Source organism: Scyliorhinus canicula, chromosome 3 (genome assembly GCF_902713615.1).
Source record: "Scyliorhinus canicula chromosome 3, sScyCan1.1, whole genome shotgun sequence".
In the NCBI taxonomy this organism is placed as follows: domain Eukaryota; kingdom Metazoa; phylum Chordata; class Chondrichthyes; order Carcharhiniformes; family Scyliorhinidae; genus Scyliorhinus; species Scyliorhinus canicula.
In genome coordinates, this window is record NC_052148.1 from 241,034,944 (window position 1) to 241,053,667 (window position 18,724).

General features: G+C 47.8%; 1 protein-coding gene across 1 annotated transcript in view; it reads left to right on the plus strand.

Moving 5' to 3' along the window:
• LOC119963399 (alpha-1,3-mannosyl-glycoprotein 4-beta-N-acetylglucosaminyltransferase B-like) overlaps positions 1 to 18,724 on the plus strand; it is a 300,546-nt gene that overhangs the window by 141,149 nt on the left and 140,673 nt on the right. The window lies entirely within an intron of this gene.

An 18,724-nucleotide genomic window follows, 5' to 3' on the forward strand; every position in this document is an offset into this window, starting at 1 on the left:
TCAGTGATTTGGCCTCCACAGCTGTAATGAACTCCAATTGGCTTTATTGGTTGGCCAATTGGAGTATGAGCTCCCTCAATGATAGCTCATTGAGGGGGCCCACATAATCACCTGTGTAGGCTTGTGAGCCAGTCTTAAGTTGACTGGACTGCTGGCAGCACTGTTTGTAGCTGCTCCTGTAATATCGTTATTGTAAATAAATATTGGTGTGGCGACGGAACTCCTGCCTCCCGTGGATTACTACAGTGGCGATGAGGTAAACTACGAATTTTGCGGAGACCAGCTGCCGCACTCGGAGGATAAGCCTTGCCGTTTTAAAAATGCCGTTTTTTGGGAGGTTAGAGGCATTCGACCCGGCTATTGAGGACTGGTCCCAGTATGTGGAGAGAATGTGTTACTTCTTCCGGGCAAATGATATACTGACGGATGAAAGGAGACGGCTTATCCTGCTGTCGGCGTGCGGACCCTCCGCTTTCGCCATTATACGTAGTCTGACTTATCCCGATGCGCCGGACACGAAAACTTTCCAAGAAGTAACGGAATTGGTGAAAGAGCACTACGACCCAAAGCCACCCCTCATTTTGTGTTCTACGCAGCGAAGCGGGAAGACAAGGAGTCAGTCACAAATTTCTTGACCCGCCTGAGAAGGCTGGCGGAAAAATGTGAGTTTGGCCCGACGCTAAATGAAATGCTTCGGGACCGGTTAGTATGTGGTATAAACGACCTCACAATACAGAAACGCCTGTTGGCGGAAACGGAGCTAGACTGCAGGCAGGCGTTACAGCTCGCACTGTCCCTAGAAAAGGCAGCAAGTGGGGCGCAGGAACTACAGGGCACGCCAATGGAGGTAGATACCTGTGAGAGGGACTACCACAACGGGTCCTGCTACCAGATAGCCGCTCTCAGGAAAAACCTGAGGAATAGAGGGAAAAAAGAAAACCCCAGAACTTCCCCCAAGTCTGCCAGGACTAACTGGAGACAGAGGGAAGTACCGGCTGAGGCTCCCCCAACAGAGAAGGACCGTTTCTGGCACCAGACAGAGTGGGGTAACAACGACAGAAACCCTAGAAGGAGGTGGCAAAAGAGGAATAGCAGGTGGGGATGCAGGGAAGTACACAACCTAGACACCCCATCCTCCTCCGAAGGGGAACAATTATATAATATTACAACGAAGAAAGCAGAACCCATTAGGGTTACCCCACGGGTGAACGGGCGGCCGACAATAATGGAAATAGACACGGGTGCGGCCATATCAGTAATGGGAGTGGCAGCATTTAGAAAAATCAAAGATGGACTCCAGCCACTAACCCTAACAAAAACATCGACGAAACTTAAAACCTACACGGGGAACCCCTGGAAGTTCTAGGCACGACTCATGTACCTGTGGAATATGAGAAACAATTGCTCAGATTACCGTTGACGATAGTAGAGGGCTCCGGACTGAGCTTAATTGGACGGAACTGGCTGAAAGACCTAAAATTAGATTGGATGAAAATTTTCCAGCGTGGAAGCGGGCAGTTGAGTGGAGTACTCCAAAAATACCCGGAGGTCTTCCAGGAAGGTTTGGGGGAAATCATAGACGCCAAATCAACTTTGCACGTGGACCGAGAAGCCCTTCCGAAATTTTGTAAGGCCAGGCCGGTATCTTTTGCATTAAGGAAGAAAGTAGATGACGAAATAGAAAGGTTACGGCGCGACGGCATTATCAGACCAGTACAGTTCTCGGAATGGGCAGCGCCGGTGGTACCAATTTTGAAGCCAGGCGGCTCGATACGTCTCTGTGGAGATTTCAAACAGACAGTAAACAAATACGCACTGCTGGACAAATACCCAATCCCGAAAATAGACGACCTGTATGCCAAATTGGCAGGTGGGCTTTTGTTCACGAAATTAGACATGAGCCACACCTACCTGCAGTTAAAACTGGACAAGGGCTCCCAGAAGTTCGCTACGATCAACACCCTGAAGGGCCTTTTTCGTTGTACTAGGCTACCTTTTGGAGTGTCATCAGCCTGCGCTATATTCCAGCGTACGATGGAAAATATTCTGCAGGGACTACCGCAGGTGGCGATTTATTTGGACGATGTCTTAATCACGGGTAGGACAAACAGGGAACACTTAAGGAACCTGGAGGAAGTGCTCAGGCGTTTCGCAAAGGCAGGCGTACGTCTAAAAAGGGAAAAATGTGTTTTTCTGGCCCCACAAGTGACGTACCTGGGATATAAAGTAGACGAGTCAGGCTTATATCCATTAGAAGACAGAGTAAGGGCAATAAAAGAAGCCCCAGCTCCCACCACGGTCCAGGAGTTACGATCATTTCTAGGGTTGGTAGCCTATTATGGAAAATTTATTTAAAATAGGGCATCCATCCTAGAACCCCTCCACCAGCTACTAAAAAAGGGGCAAGAATGGAAATGGTCCACCCGCCAAAGCCGAGCATTTAGGGACATTAAGGAACAGCTGTCATCCGAAAATGTCCTAGAGCATTATGACCCAAGGAAGGAGTTGGTGGTCACTTGTGATGCATCCCCCTACGGGGTAGGAACCGTCTTAGCCCATAGAGGAAGGAATGGGGAAGAACGGCCAATAGCCTATGCTTCGAGGACCTTGGCGATAGCTGAGGGGAAGTACGCCCAAATTGAGAAGGAAGGACTGGCGGTGATATTCGCAGTAAAAAATTTTCAGCAGTATCTGTACGGGCGGAAATTTACCATAGTGACGGACCATAAGCCGTTATTAGGGTTATTAAAAGAAGACAAGTCAATACCCCCGATTGCATCAGCTAGAATCCAACGCTGGGCGTTGCTACTGGCGGCATATAGATACGTTCTGGAGCACAGACCGGGAACGCGAGTAGCACATGCAGATGCTTTGAGCAGACTTCCCCTCCCGGACACTCCGCCGCAAATACCAAAAGTAGAGGAGACAGTAATGACTCTAAATTTTTTGGACACCCTACCAGTAGACGCACAACATATTCGGTTGTGGATGCAAAAAGACCCAGTTCTAGCCAAGATGAAGCATTTACTGCTAACAGGGGAACTGGAAAGACCAATGGAGCCCCAGATGCACCCATACTGGAGCAGAAGGGACCAAATAACCATAGAAGACGGCATCCTATTGTGGGGAGCCCGGGTAATCGTCCCAGCTCAGGGCCGTCAGGCAATTTTAACTGAGTTACATCACGGACACCCAGGGGTGTCTAAAATGAAGATGCTAGCTCGAAGCTACGTTTGGTGGCCAGGTTTGGACACAGACGTAGCAGCCTTGGTACGTCGGTGCCAGGAGTTCCAACAGGGGCAAAGAGTGCCACCAGCGGCGCCATTGCACCCAAGGGAATGGCCAGGCAGAACGTGGACCCGCCTGCATATTGACCACGCCGGCCCTTTCATGGGCTCAATGTTTTTGGTGATAGTGGACGCCCACTCCAAATGGTTGGACATCCATCGGGTAAACACGGCAAGCACAGCATCGACAATTGAAAAGCTCAGGGCCTCGTTTGCAACACATGGACTTCCGGAGGTATTGGTGTCGGACAATGGAACGGCATTGACAAGTGGGGAATTTGGAAAATTCCTGAAGGAAAACGGTGTCCGTCACATCAAAACGGCCTCTTACCATCCAGCGACCAACGGCCTGGCAGAGAGAGTGGTCCAGACACTTAAAGCGGGACTCAAGAAGCAGCCGGCAGCGTCAATAGACACAAAGCTCTCCTGCTGGCCGTTTGATTACAGGACCACACCGCATTCCACAACGGGCATACCGCCAGCTGAACTCTTAATGGGAAGGCGGCTGCGAACGAGGCTGAGTCTCCTTTTCCCAAATTTAACGGGGAAAGTGGAGAAACATCAGGAGGCCCAACGCAGGGGGCATGATAATAGTCGGCAGCAGAGACATTTCCAGGTGGGAGCACCGGTTTGGGTCAAGAATTATGGGAATGGACCAACGTGGGTCAAAGGCACGGTAGAGTCCCAAACAGGGCCCATATCCTATGAGGTTTCAATAGGAGGTAAGGTGCTGAAGAAACACCTAGACCAAATAAGGGCAGCGGAACCACACCTGGAGGCAGGCAAAGCAGGACCGCCTCAAGCTGGGATAGCCCAGACAGAAAGGATAACCACACCCCAGCCCCGAGCAACTTCTCCAGACCCCGTCATCCAGTCATCAGAGTCGGAGATGGACACACTCGACAAGGCCGCCGCGACACCTCTCCCCGAGGAGGAGGAAGAACAACTTCCAAGGAGGTCATCAAGGAAAAGACGGGCACCTATAAGGTACATCCCGCCCACTTCAGAGAACGACCCGGCGGACGACACAGAGGTGACAGACCCAGACATGAGGAGCAGGAAGAAGCTCAGAGGAATGCTAGCTGGCAGGAATTCCTCGGACCTTGGGGGGGAGGGGTGTAATGAACTCCAATTGGCTTTATTGGTTGGCCAATTGGAGTATGAGCTCCCTCAATGATAGCTCATTGAGGTGGCCCATATAATCACCTGTGTAGGCTTGTGAGCCAGTCTTAAGTTGACTGGACTGCTAGCAGTACTGTTTGTAGCTGCTCCTGTAATATCGTTATTGTAAATAAATATTGGTGTGGTGACGGAACTCCTGTATCCCGTGGATTACTACAACAGCCTTCTGCGGAAAAGAGTTCCACAGATTCACCACCCTCTGGCTGAAGAAACTCCTCCTCATCTCTGTTTTAAAGGATCGTCCCTTTCGTCTGAGATGGTGTCCTCTGGTTCTAGTTTTTTCCTACAAGTGGAAACATCCTCTCCACATGCACTCTATCCAGGCCTTACAGTATCCTGCAAGTTTCAATAAGATCCCCTTCATCCTTCTAAACTCCAACAAGTACAGACCCAGAGTCCTCAACCGTTCCCCATACGACAAGTCCTTCATTCCAGGGATCATTCTTGTGAACCTCCTCTGGACCCTTTCCAAGGCCAACAAATCCTTCCTTAGATAAGGGGCCCAAAACTGCTCACAGTACTGCAAATAGGGTCTTACCAGAGCCTTATACAGCCTCAGAAGTACATCCCTTGTCTTGTATTCTAGCCCTCTTGACATGAATTTGTCTTCTTAACTGCCGACTGAACCTGCACATTAACAACGAACGAAGAACAAAGAAAAGTACAGCACAGGAACAGGCCCTTCGGCCCTCCAAGCCTGTGCCGACCATGCTGCCCGGCTAAACTAAAATTGTCTACACTTCCGGGGTCCGTATCCCTCTATTCCCATCCTATTCATGTATTTGTCAAGATGCCCCTTAAACGTCACCATCGTCCCTGCTTCCACCACCTCCTCCGGCAGCGAGTTCCAGGCACCCACTACCCTCTGTGTAAAAAAAACTTGCCTCGCACATCTCCTCTAAACCTTGCCCCTCACACCTTGACCCCTCTACCCTGGGAAAAAGTCTCTGACTAGCCACCCTGTCTCTGCCCCTCGTAATTTTGTAGACCTCTATCAGGTCGCCCCTCAACCTCCTTCGTTGCAGTGAGAACAAACCGAGTTTATTCACCTTAAGAAAATCCTGAACAAGGACTCCCTAGTCCCTTTGTGCTTCTGATTTCCTAAGCAATTCCCCATTTAGAAAATAGTCTATGCCTAAATTCTTCCTTCCAAAGTGCATAACCTCACACTTTTCCACATTGTATTTCATTTGCCACTTCATTGCCCACTCTCCTAGCTTGTCCAAATCCTTCTGCAGCCCCCTTGCTTCCTCAATACTACCTGTCCCTCTACAAATCTTTGTATCATCTGAAAACTTAGCAACAGTGCCTTCAATTCCTTCTTCCAGATCATTAATGTATATTGTGAAAAGTTATGGTCCCAGCAGAGACCCCAGAGGCACACCACTAGTCACCGGCTGCCATCCTGAAAAAGACCCCTTTATCCCCACTCTCTGCCTTCTGCCAGTCAGTCAATCCTCTATCCATGCCAGGATCTTATCCTTACCACCATGGGCTTTTAACTTATTTAACAGTCTCCTATGAGGCACCTTGTCAAAGACCTTCTGGAAATCTAAATAAATCACGTCCACTAGTTCTCCTTTGTCTAACTTCTTTGTTACCTCCTCAAAGAACTCTAACAGATTTGTCAGACACGGTCTCCCTTTGACAAAGCTGTGCTGACTCAGTCCTATTTTACCATGCACTTCCAAGTACTTCACGATCTCATCTTTAATAACAGACTCTAAAATCTTACCAATGACCAATGTCAGGCTAACCGGCCTATAATTTCCTGTCTTCTGCCTCCCTCCCTTCTTAAACAGTGGTGTTACATTAGCCACTTTCCAATCCTCTGGGACCATTCCTGCCTACAGTGATTCACGAAATATCATCACCAATGCCTCCACAATGTCCTCAGCTATCTCTTTTAGGACCTGGGGTGTAGTCCATCTGGTCCAGGTGACCTATCCACCTTCAGACCTTTCAGTTTCCCCAGAACCTTCTCCTCAGTAATAGTCACTGCACCCACCTCTGCCCCCTGGTTCTACTGGAGCTCTGGCATCCCACTGGTGTCTTCCACCATGAAGACTGATGCAAAGTAACTATTCAGTTCCTCTGCCATTTCTTTGTTTCCTATTATTACTTCTCCAGCCACATTTTCCAATGGTCCAATGTCTATTTTTGTCTCTCTCTTACCTTTTATATATTGAAAAAAACTCTTCCTAACTTCATTTATATTACTAGCTAGTTTGCACTCATACTTCATCTTCTCCCCCCGTTTGCTTTTTTAGTTGTCCTCTGCTCACTTTTAAAGGCTTCCCAATCCTCTCGCTTCCCACTAATCCTCGCCACTTTGTATACTTTTTCTTTAGCTTTTATGCTAGCCTTGACATCATTCATCAGCCATGGATGCCTTGCCCTCCTCCTTGGGATGAATTTCTGTTGTGCCTCCCTAATAACCCCCAAAAACTCCTGCCATTGCTGTTCCACTGTCTTCCCTGCTAGTCTCCTTTTCCAATCAACACTGGCCAGCTCCTACCCCATGTCTTTGTAGTTACCCTTATTTAATTGTAATACCGTTACATCTGATTGCAGCTTCTCCCTCTCAAACTGCCGGGTAAATTCTATCATATTGTGGTCACTTCTCCCTAAGGGTTCCTTCACCTTAAATTCCCAAATCAAGTCTGCCTCATTACACATCACCAAATCCAGAATTGCCTGTTCCCTAGAAGGCCCTGTCACAAGCTGCTGCAAAAAACCCATCTCGTAGACATTCCACAAATTCCTTTTCTTGGGATCCACTACCAACCTGATTTTCCCAGTCCACCTGCATATTGAAGTCCCCCATGATTATGCCTTTTTTACATGCCTTTTCTATCTCCTGATTTATTTTCTGCCCCACATCGTGACTACTGCTAGGGTGCTGTACATAACTCCCATCTGGGTCTTTTTACCTTTGCGATTCCTCAAATCTACCCACAGAGATTCTATGCCTTCTGATCCTATATCACTCCTTGCTATTGATTTAACTTCATACCCACGTCCAACCACTGCCCTGTCCAATGTTCCAATGGTCCCCAACTTCACCCCTTCATTGGGGCCTGTCAGCCTGGCCCTGGAGAGATCTCAGACTTGACTCAATGTCCAATCCACCGTTGAATGCCATTTTCTGCCCAAAGTCATCAGCAGCAGTGGCCCGTGTTTCTGCTTGCTCTCCTGAAGACAGATAGGAGTCTCCTCTCACATTAATTAAAGGGCCATTGCCTGAAAAATTAAATTGGGGCAAACTGGCTCAGTGGGGGGTGGGCTCACCTCTAACATTTGTGCTGGAGTGTGGGGAGCCTACCATAGAATTCCAAAGTGCAGAAGGAAGCCATTCGGCCCATCGAGTCTGCACCAACCCTCTGAAAAAGCTCTCTACCTGGGCCCACACCTCTCCCCTAATCCCGTAACCCACCTTATCTGCACATCTTTGGACACCAAAATGCATTTGGTATGGTCAATCCACCTAGCCAGTACATCTTTGGACTGTGCGGGGAAACCGGAGCGCCTGGTGGAATCCCACGCAGACACGGGGAGAAAGCACAAACTCCACACAGACAGTCACCCCAGGCCGGAATTGAACCCATGTCCCTGGCATTGTGAGGCAGCAGCGCTAACGACTGTACCACCGTGCCGCCCAAAACAGCGCCCAGATAGGAACCCTCAGCATAAATTCCTGCCCATACATTTATTTTATGCACTTTATCCCTTAAATTTCTGTCCATTTTATCAGTGTGCATCTATTGGCTGTCAACCTCTCCCCCAACAAGAATTCAAGAAATAGAGGGAGGAATATATAATTGGTGGCATAATGCCAGGTCAAACTGCTCTACCTCATGCACGCTTTGATATTCCTGGTATTCCTCTTTGCTGTTTTCATCTTGTTATAACTACTGAAGAGTTGGGAGCACTGAAAAATAAAAAACTAATCAGTGCAGCTTTACAGGACTTTATCCTGACAGGTGAGAAATTGGCTGGCCTTTAATCTCTTTACAGTGAGGGAGGTGAGGAAAGTCAGGAGTTACACTGATTCCCTTATTAGCAGCTGAGTTGGATTGCAAAGGCACTTTAGCTAGCAGGTGTTTTGTGGGAACAAGTCATTCAGCCAACTAATGTTTTAGGACTATCCTTAATTATTACTTTTTTCAAAATCACTTGTCGGCTGAGTTGGAGGCGTCAGGGGAAAAAAAATAGAATTAAAAAGGAAACGATTGCACAAGGTGGCACGACTGAGAGGAAGAGGAGAAAATATTCTGATCCACAGACACGCTGCTGAAAAGGTGACCAGAGGACCAGCAGATTTACGTAGTCATGTTTTCAGAGACCAGTGAAGTAATAAGCACTTCATGCTCCATTGGGAAACCTGTCTAATAACACTTATTGGAGAGACCTGTCGGAGAATGCAAACGACTGGGTGTTGAAGTTTCCCAGTGGAAGCACAGACTTGGAAAGTCACCCCTTAAAACTCCTATCACAGGACATGGGTCACCGACTTAAAAAATACAGCCAACTTTGAGAGTTTCACAGTAAAACTGTGGGGCCTAGAAATTTCCACTTTTGGGTGCTCCAACTGTGCAATTTGCTTACCCTGTGCCACACCCGACCACAGGTAAGTGATAAACTAAGGCCTCTAATGTTTGGGGAAAAGGCTGGCAGGATTGCCACAGTCAGAGAAATGGGTTTAACACCCAGCAGCCTGCGAGATTAGGTCCTGTGTTGTGCATCATGGGGACAAAGGTCAGGGAGATGGGGGAGGGTGGGGCCGGGTGGACAGGGAGTCCGGGAGGTGAGGCGGAACTGGGAAGAAAATTGGGAATTGAAGAGTATAGCGTCAGGGCAGAGGGGGGAGAGACCTGAAGTTGGGGAGCATGGAAGCCAGGGTCAGGAAGGTTGTGGGGGGGGGGGGGGGGGGGGGGGGGGGGGCTGAAGATGAGTGGTTGGGGAGTGTAGAGGTCAAGGTTTGGGGCTGAATAGCCCGATCAGCAATATTAGGGCCGCAGAGTTTCAGAGTGGTCGATCTGGTGTTGAATTGGAAGAGGCAATCCTGAACTTTCAGGCTCCACATCCAAGGCTGATACGTCCGGATCTTCTGATGCTCCAAATATCACCACCTCCATACTCGGAGCCACCCTTATGCCCAGAATTTCGAATATTACATCCGAAAACCCATCCAAAACCCTCTCAACCTTGAACACACCAAAATATATGCACCATGATTCGCCGGCCCTCCACACCGAAAAGACTGGCTCATCCTCGAGACCTCAAATGACCTACATGATGAGAAGCATTCACCCACTGCAAGGCTTCCCTCCACACCCTGGCTCCTAACTCCACCCCCTCCTCTTTATCCCACTTGCGACACAGGATGCTTTTCAATCGCCTTCTCCACCTGGCTGAAGAGCTCCTATGGGAGTCACAATGCGATCCCATCCATCAAGAGGCACATTGGGCATGATCTTCACAGCACGACATGTCCAAGAAAAGTGTAGGGAGCAGCAATAACCACTTTCATAGCCTTCTTTGACCTCACAAATGCCTGCGACGAGCGACATGTGGAATGTTGTCTTTAAATTTGGCTGCCTGTAGAAATTCGTCAACATCCTCCACCAGCTGCACAATATGGCAGCACAGTGGTTAGCACTGTTGCTTCACCATGCCAGGGACCTCGGCTTACTTCCTGGCTTAGGTCACTGGTTGCGTGGAGTCTGCACGTTCTCCTTATGTCTGCATGAACTTCCTCCAGGTGCTCTGGTTTACTCCACAAGTGTTGAAAGACATACTTGTTAGGCAAATTGGACATTCTGAATTCTCCCTCTGTGTACCCGAACAGGTGCCGGAATGTGGGACTAGGGGACTTTCACAGTAACTTCATTGCAGTGTTAACGTAAGCCTACTTGTGACACTAATAAAGATAATGATTATTTTAACATACAAGGATCTGCCACAGGCCCAATACAAGTGCAAACTGGGATCAAGCAAGGCTGTGTCATTACATCAACGCTCTCTTCCATCTTTCTCGCCGCAACACTCCATCCCTCTCCATGTAGCTTCCCATCAGAATGGAGCTACTCTATAGGGTGAGTGGGAATCTATTCAACCTATGACACCTCCATTCCAAAACTAAGGTCATCCAAATCTCTGTCATTAAGCTGCAATATGCTATCGCTGCTTGCGTATGCGCACACTGAGGGGCAAGCTCCAAACTATCAGCGACATACTTACTGAGGCATATGAAAGATTGGGCCTAAGGCTAAACATTCAGATGACAAAGGGCCTCTACCAGCCTTTTCCCGCTGTGCAACATTGCCTTCTAACTATCAAGTTCCACGGCGAATCATTAGATAATGTTGATCATTTCTCATATCTGGGGAGCGACCAATCAGAGAGGGCACAAACCAACAATGAAACTCAACATCACCTCCAGTGTGCCAGCTCAGCCTTCAGCCATCTGAGGAAGGGATTGTTTGATGAAAAATACCTCAAAGCTGGCACTAAGCTCATGGTCTAAGGGCTGCAGGGATGCCTGCCTTGCTGTATGCGTCAGAGACGTGGGGCGAGATCTACCGGCCGTGCATTCCCCGCTGAGGTCCGCATCTCCTCAAATGGCTGTCCGATAGCGCACTATGGGACTCTGGTCCCGTTCGGGTAGATTGTGCGCCTGGAGAAATATCACCAGTGATACCTCCGCAAAATCCTGCCTGTTCAGTGGCAGGATAGGCCTTCCAATATCAATGTCTTCTCTCAGGCCACCATCCCTAATATCAATGCACCAGTTATGATTAATCAGCTACATTGGGCAAGCCACATCATTTGCATTCCTGGCACAAGATTCGCAGAACAAACAAAAAAAAGCCCTCTGCTTTGGCACGGCAAAGAGGGCAGAGGAAATGTTTCAGGTACATTCTCAAAACATCCCTGAAGAAATGTAACATCACCAACGATTTGGGAGACCGTTGCTGGGACTCCCCAAACTGAAGAAGTGCCATCCACAATGGTGCCAACCAGGTCCCTGACAGGCCCAGGTGGAGACCAAGCATTAACAGCAGAAGGATCATCCCAAATTTGAGGGTCCCGCCAAACCGCCTCATCAAACTCTACCTGGCCTACCTGTGGCAGAGTGTGCAAATCCAACATTGGACTTCTCAGTCAACTCAGGACTCACAATGCCAGAGTCAAAGAAATTCAGCCTCGGCCCCGAGGGACTGTCTATGAAGAAGCTGTTGGTGGGAGTTTGCAGAGAGCGAATTGGCTACTGTGTTTCCTACATTAAAACAGTGATTATACTTTGAAAAGTTCTTAATGGGCTGTGCAGCACTTTCAGAAATCCAGTGGTCATAAAAAACACTTTGTAGGTACAATATTTCACATTTTTCTTTTTCAAATTCAGGTGAGTAACTTGCCTATTATGTTGCACGCATTCTGGAAGGTTGCTTTCCCTGAGTGTTGCTCGAGTCTCAGGGCAATCCTATCTTATGGCAGACCAGGAGGCCTCAGATAGGCATTAATGCTCTCTTTATTAGTGTCACAAGTAGGCTTACATTAATGCTGCAATGACGTAACTGTGAAAATCCCCTAGTCGCCACACTCCGGTGCCTGTTTGGGTACACTGAGGGAGAATTCAGAATGTCCAATTCACCTAACAAGCACATCTTTGGGGAGGAAACCGCAAGCCCGCGCAGACACAGGGACAATGTGCAGATTCTGCACAGACAGTGACCCAAGCGGGAATCGAACCCGGGTCCCTGGTGCCGTGAAGCAACAGTGCTAACCACTGTGCTGCCGTGCCGTCCCATTAGGTCCCTTACTTGCATATGGAAAGCCTCTAATGCCTACTTCAGGCTTGGGTAAAGGGCACTTCTTGTTTGTGCTTATCCAATATAATGTTTGACACAATTCCGATCGGAGGGATATGTGTGAGGGATATGTGTGTTCCCAGCCTGCCATTTTGGGGACTTCGGAGGCTAAATAACATCTGAAAAGTGAGTGTTATATAGCCCAATTTCTAGGCCTTAGAATCCATCTTAAACCAGGAGATGGGAGAAGCCTGTAAAAACTAAAATAAAGAACAGACCTACGTACGTACGTCGGAGCAGCATTTTGGCCATTCTGCCCCTCGAGATGCTCCAAACACACCGCCATTTGATAAGATTGCGGCTGATTTGATGTGGCCTCAACTTTATTTGCCGGCCAACTCCCTACCCTTTAATATCCTGGTTAGTCAAGAATCTATCTAACTCTGCCTTAAAAATATTCAATGATCCTGCCTCCACTGCTCTCTGGAAAAAGGAATTCCACAGACTAAGCAGCATTTGGGAGAAAAATATCCCTTCATTTTTGTCATAAATGGGAAACCCATTACTTTTTAAACAATGTATTTGATTTGAAGCTGATGCTTGGGATGTTGGTTGATTTGGGTTTACTGTTAATTCTTCCATGGGAACTGATGACATTTTTGATCATGAATATTTCTACCTTTGAAGTTGCTTCACTCTTTCAGCTTACATCTTTCTGTGACAGAATCTCTGACCTTGCAGCGGATTACGGAAGTGCAGTGAACAGAAAATAAACCAGCTGCATGCTGCTTGTATTGATAGATTTGAAATAGTTGAATCCAGGGTAGAATGCCACTCTCCTGATGGGCATTTCATTAAAAATCCCATTGACTACTGACCCTGTCGCTGGCTGTTTAAATGGCTGAAAATTCACCACTATAGTGAAATGAAGGCATGGAATTAGCTCCAAATGTCAAGGAGATAGGTATCCTACTGTGCAATTGTTAGATAACAAAACACTGTAAAACACACTGTATACCCGCTATGCATCCAAACAGTAAATGCTGGAAATACACAACAGATCTGTCAGTATCTGTAAAAAGATAAGACAGAATATGATATTTCAGATGATACCCTGCATCGCACTGAAAGGCGCTTAGAATCATTACATCAGCTAACGGCTTCTTAATTAGCAATTAACAAGTCATTTTATGCATGGAGTATCTCTCAGCCATTAATGTGTCTGTTAATGTGTTCGCTCCATGGGTGGCGTCTTGTGCCCTCCGTTGTGGCAAGTTGAGGGGAGGGGGGGGGGGGGGGGTTGTGGAATATTTAATCAGGCAAGAGGGTGTCAGGGGGGATACCCCACCATCTTCCCACCTCCAACCTGATTAAGTCCGCTGCGGGAAAACCCACAGATGGCCTTTCCATCCTGCTGCAGTTAAGTCATTGGTATTGATCCAGTTGGGGGGGGCTCACCATGGGGTGCAAGACAAGCAAATGCATTGTTCACAGGCTACTGGGGTGTTGGTGGGTTGTGGGGGAGGGAGGGGAGCTCCCTCATTCAAAGGCACCCAATGCCTGGTCAAGGGACTGGACATTGAGAACACGGGACCTGCAAAGAGCCACAAGCCCTGCCCTTGCTGCCACGCCCCCTTCTGCCTTTCCAACTCCTTGCAACACCCATCCTGTGCCCCCCCCCCCCCCCCCCCCCCCCCCCCAAATCACTCATCTCTGGCATGAGATCCAGTGACAATCACAGTCCTTAGGAGGGTGTCGCACTGGCAGCAGCCACTGCCTCCCCAGTGGGGTAGCTGTTCAATGGCACTGCCAACTTCTGATTGACCAGCAACTCTTGGTGTGCTGGCCCTCCATCCTCAAGGTCCTTGATCCAGTGGATGGTAAGCTGCTGGCCTGCCAAGTGCCTGAGTGAAAAAAGATGCAATGGGCCTTCCCAAAAAGAGGTGACACGAGGTTTTCATGGTTCTCCAGTTGAGGCCCCATTAGCCTTCACAAGATTCTATCTCTATATCTTCCACACTAGTGTTCCCTGTTTTTCAAATGACTATGTATCTCTTTGCCTTAGTCTAATGAAGGGCACACTCCTGACAGGTCGTAACTACACAGAATATGCAGCATAGAAAATAAACTAACTGCATGCTGCCTCCCTCTCATGTGCTTTTCTAGTTTCCCCTTAAATACGTCAATAATTTGCTTTTTCCCTTTGCAGGCTGAAAATTAAATTAACAGGCATTTCAATATTAACTTTGAAAATATAGCAATAGTGCAAGGGAGAAAGAGAGAGCAAGTGAGGGGGGGGGGGGGGGTTGCTGTATCTTTTCTGCAGTGCATAGAAAGCACACTTAGAACAAATGGAACCAACCATTTCTCAGAACAGTCTTGTAAAACTGTAGTGAGTGTGTATTGTATGTAGCATGTACCATGCACTGCACAAACTTGCCAAGCTTCCTTAGACAGCGCCTTCCAAATCCACGGCCACTACCATCTACAAGGGCAAGGGCAGCAGATACATGGGAACACCATCACTTCCAAGTTACCTTCCAAGTCACTATCCATCCTGACTTGGAAATATATCGCCGTTCCTTCACTGTCACTAGATCAACATCCTGTAACTTCTTCCCTAATAACACAGTGGGTGTATCTACACCACCTGGACTGCAACGGTTCAAGAAGACAGCTCATCACCACCATCTCAAGGGTAACTGGGTATGGGCAATAAAGCCAGCAGTAAAGCCTAGCCAACAATGCCCACATGCCTTGAATGAATAAAAAAAACTTGAGTGGGGCTTTCAAGAAGAGAAAAAAAAGCAGGGGTCAAAATGAAATGTCCAGCAAATTGAATAAATTTGCACCTCAGTGATTCACCAAGCTCATCTGATCTATTTATGTATAAAAGCACTCATTTATTGCCTTTTGTCAAGCTAACATCATTAACACCACAATGGCTTGATGATTCTGAGAGCCTGAGTGATGATTTAAAAGGGCTCTTTTATAAAATCTGAGACTGGCCTGTCAGTCAGAGCATTTCAGTTCTTAGACTTTGTGAAGATTGACATGTTTTCGCTCCATCAAGCAGACGGAAGAAAAATGTGTTTTACAGAAGTATTAATCAATTCTAAACACACTTAAATTTATAGTGCTGGATTCACCACCACCCGCTGCTGGTAGCGGAGTCTCGATGCAGCAGAGAATCCAGCGCTGGGCTCTGATCCGTTACCGATGCTCTGGTCCACCGCTGGGGGTGGCATTGAGGTTTGCGTCCCATGCCAGAAAAAGGGTGCAAACAGGTCAAAATGATCCATTTCCGCCCTCTTGATGGGTTGGGCACAGGGTTTTCCAGGCCTCTGTGATTCAAGTGGATGTGGATTGGTTTAAGTATTTGCCAGCATGGTCTTGACGCAGTGGACCTCATGGTGGGCCAAATGGGGAAGTATTTAATTCCATTGAAGGGCCCTCTTTCCCCCATAATACAAATCCCACCCATCCCAGTCTCCGCACAAGATGCCGCCAGCAGAGACCTCCATCATAGACCCCATCAGAGACGCCCACAAGACACTCCCAATGTTTATAAACATCTAGGAGTTAAGTGCTTTCCCTTTCTCTTTTTCTCAGCAGAAAGCACTTAACTGCTTTTGATGTGGTCATAAGCTATCAATCATAGCTACATGTTTATAAACATTGCAGCTAGGTTCACAACAGAGTACTTGTTCAAGTGTGAAGGGAAATAACCAATTTAGACATCTGGCTGTCTGGAACCTGTCAATTACAGGTTATTAAAGGCTACTTCCCTTTGAAATGAATAGAGGATCCGAGGGGGTTTAAAGCCTTGTGAAGTGGTTTTGGCTTTCTATTAAGTTAAAGCTGCTGCTTTCTAGACATCTATCTGAGGCAGCTGGTGTAAGGCACAGGTTAGTGAGAAAGCCTGGGCTGTTCTTTAGTTTCCAGGCAAGGGTGATTGATGGGGAGGGGGGTTCTCTGCTATGGGGGAGGGGAGGGCTTTCTGATGTGGGGGGGCTCCCTGTTTTGGGGGAAGTTTCCCAATGGAGAAGAAGGAGGTCATTCGACCCTTCGAGCTTGCTGCGCCGTTTATTATGATCATGGCTGATCATCCAACTCAATAGCCTGATCCTCCACTTCCACCCATGTCCTTTAATAGGTACATAGGTATTAGTAGGCAATTCAGCCCTTCGAGCTCCACCATTCAATCAGATCATGGCTGATTTCTTCCTGGACTCAAAAACCTGTTCCCCAAGTCCCAAAAAATCAGAAATATATCTATCTCCTTTTTGAAACCATTTAATGATTCAGACTCCACTGCACTATGGGGCAGCGAGTTCCACAAATTCACCACACTCTGCATGAAGTGGTTCCTCCTCATCTCAGCTTTAAATCTACCGCCTCTCAGCCTATATTTGTGATCTCTCGTTCTATACTACCCCACAAGGGGGAACGTTTGGTCTACGTTTACTTTATCAATCCCTCTTATATTTTAAATATGTCAATCAGATCCCCTCGCATTCTTCTTTTTTTGTTAACTACATTTATTCAACCCCCATTTTAACCCCCTTAGCCACAACTATCAGCAAACACCCCCCCCCCCCCCCCCCCCCCCCCCACTTGCTGACCCCTGATTCCTCCTTGAAGTAATAGATAAATGGCTTCCATCTTCAGGTGAACCCTTCTGCCGACCTTTGCAGAGCAGACTTAACCTTCTCCAGCCTCAAGAATTCTCCCAGGACGCTCATCCACATGCCCTCTTTTGGCAGCTCCGAGTCCCACAACCCGAGTAAAATCTGTTTCTGGGCTATCAGGGAGGAAAAAGCCAAAACATTGGCCTCTCTCACCCCCTGGAATCCCGGATCTTCCAACACCCCAAATACCTCCACCTCTGGACTCAGAAATACCCCCACACGCAACACCTTGGACATCACGTCTGAGAACCCCAGCAGTTTCCCAACCAGTGAACTGGGACTCACTGGTCTGTAGTTCCCTGATAACCTTTCTTGAATAGTGGGACAACATTAGCTGTTCTCCAGTCCTCTGGCACCTCCCCCGTGGCCAGAGAAGAATAAAAAATTTGGACCCAGAAATCTCTTCCCCCACCTCCCACAGCAGCCTAGGACACAATTCATCCAGACCTGGCGATTTGCCCACTTTTAAGCCCACCAATACCTCCTGTACCTTGTCACTCCCTCTGTCAATTTGCTCAAAGACCTCGCAATCTCTTCTCTTCAAGTTCCAAAACTACCTCCTCATTCTCTTGGGTGAAAACAGATGTGAAATATTCATCCAACATCCTACCAATGTCCTCTGGCTCCACCCACAGATTTCTGCCTTGGTCCTTAATGGATCCTACTCTTTCCTTGGTTATCCTCTTCCCATTGATTTATTTACAGAATATCTTTGGACTTTCCCTACTTTTAGCAGCCAGAGCTTTCTCATATCCCCTCTTTGTTCTCCTAATTGATTTCTTATGCTCCATCCTGCACTTTCTGGACTCCATTAACCCCTCTGACACTTGCTCTCCTTATACTTGTTAAAAGCCTCTTTTCCTTCTCATTGTATCTGGAATGTCTCTGGTCATCCATGGTTCTCTGGGTTTGTTACACCTTCCTATCACCCTTGAGGGAACATATTGGACCTGTACCCTTCCCATTTCACCTTTGAACGCCCTCCACTGCTCTTCTGTGGATTTCCCCACAAGTATCTCTTTCCAGTCTACCTTGGCCAGATCCTGCCTTATTTAGTTAAAACCCACTCTCCCATAATCCAAATCCTTTTTTTTTTGCAACTTGTCTATTTCTTTGTCCATAACAAATTTAAATTGAACAATGTTGTGGTCGCTATCACTAAAATGCTCCCCCACCAACACATCAACCATCTGTCCGGTTTCATTCCCCGGAATGTGTTCCAGCACTGCTCCATCCCTTGTTGGATCCTCTACATATTGAGCTAAATGTTCTCCTGTATACATTTTAAGAACTCCGCTCCATCTAAGCCCTTAACATGACGGCTATCCCAATTAATTTTGGGAAAGTTAAAATCACCTAATATAATTACCCTCTTATTATTTTTACACCCTTTCGCAAATTGCGCACATATTTGCTCCTCACTTTCCCACTGACTATCTGGAAGTCTATAATAAACACCTAACAACGTAGCTGTCCCTTTTTTAATGCTAAACTCCACCCACAAAGCTTCATTTGATGCCCCCCCCAAGATATCGGGCAGGATTCTCTGACCCCCCCCCCCTCCCCCCCCCCCCCCCCCCCCCCCCCCCGGCCGGGTCAGAGAATCGCCGGGGGGGTCAGCGTGAATCCTGCCCCCGCCGTCCTCCGAATTCTCCGGCGAGGCGTGAATCACGCCGCCCGCCTTGGAGAATGGCTGGGACCGGCGTGACTCAATGGGCCCCGGGGCTGCCCGAATTCTCCGGCCCGCGAT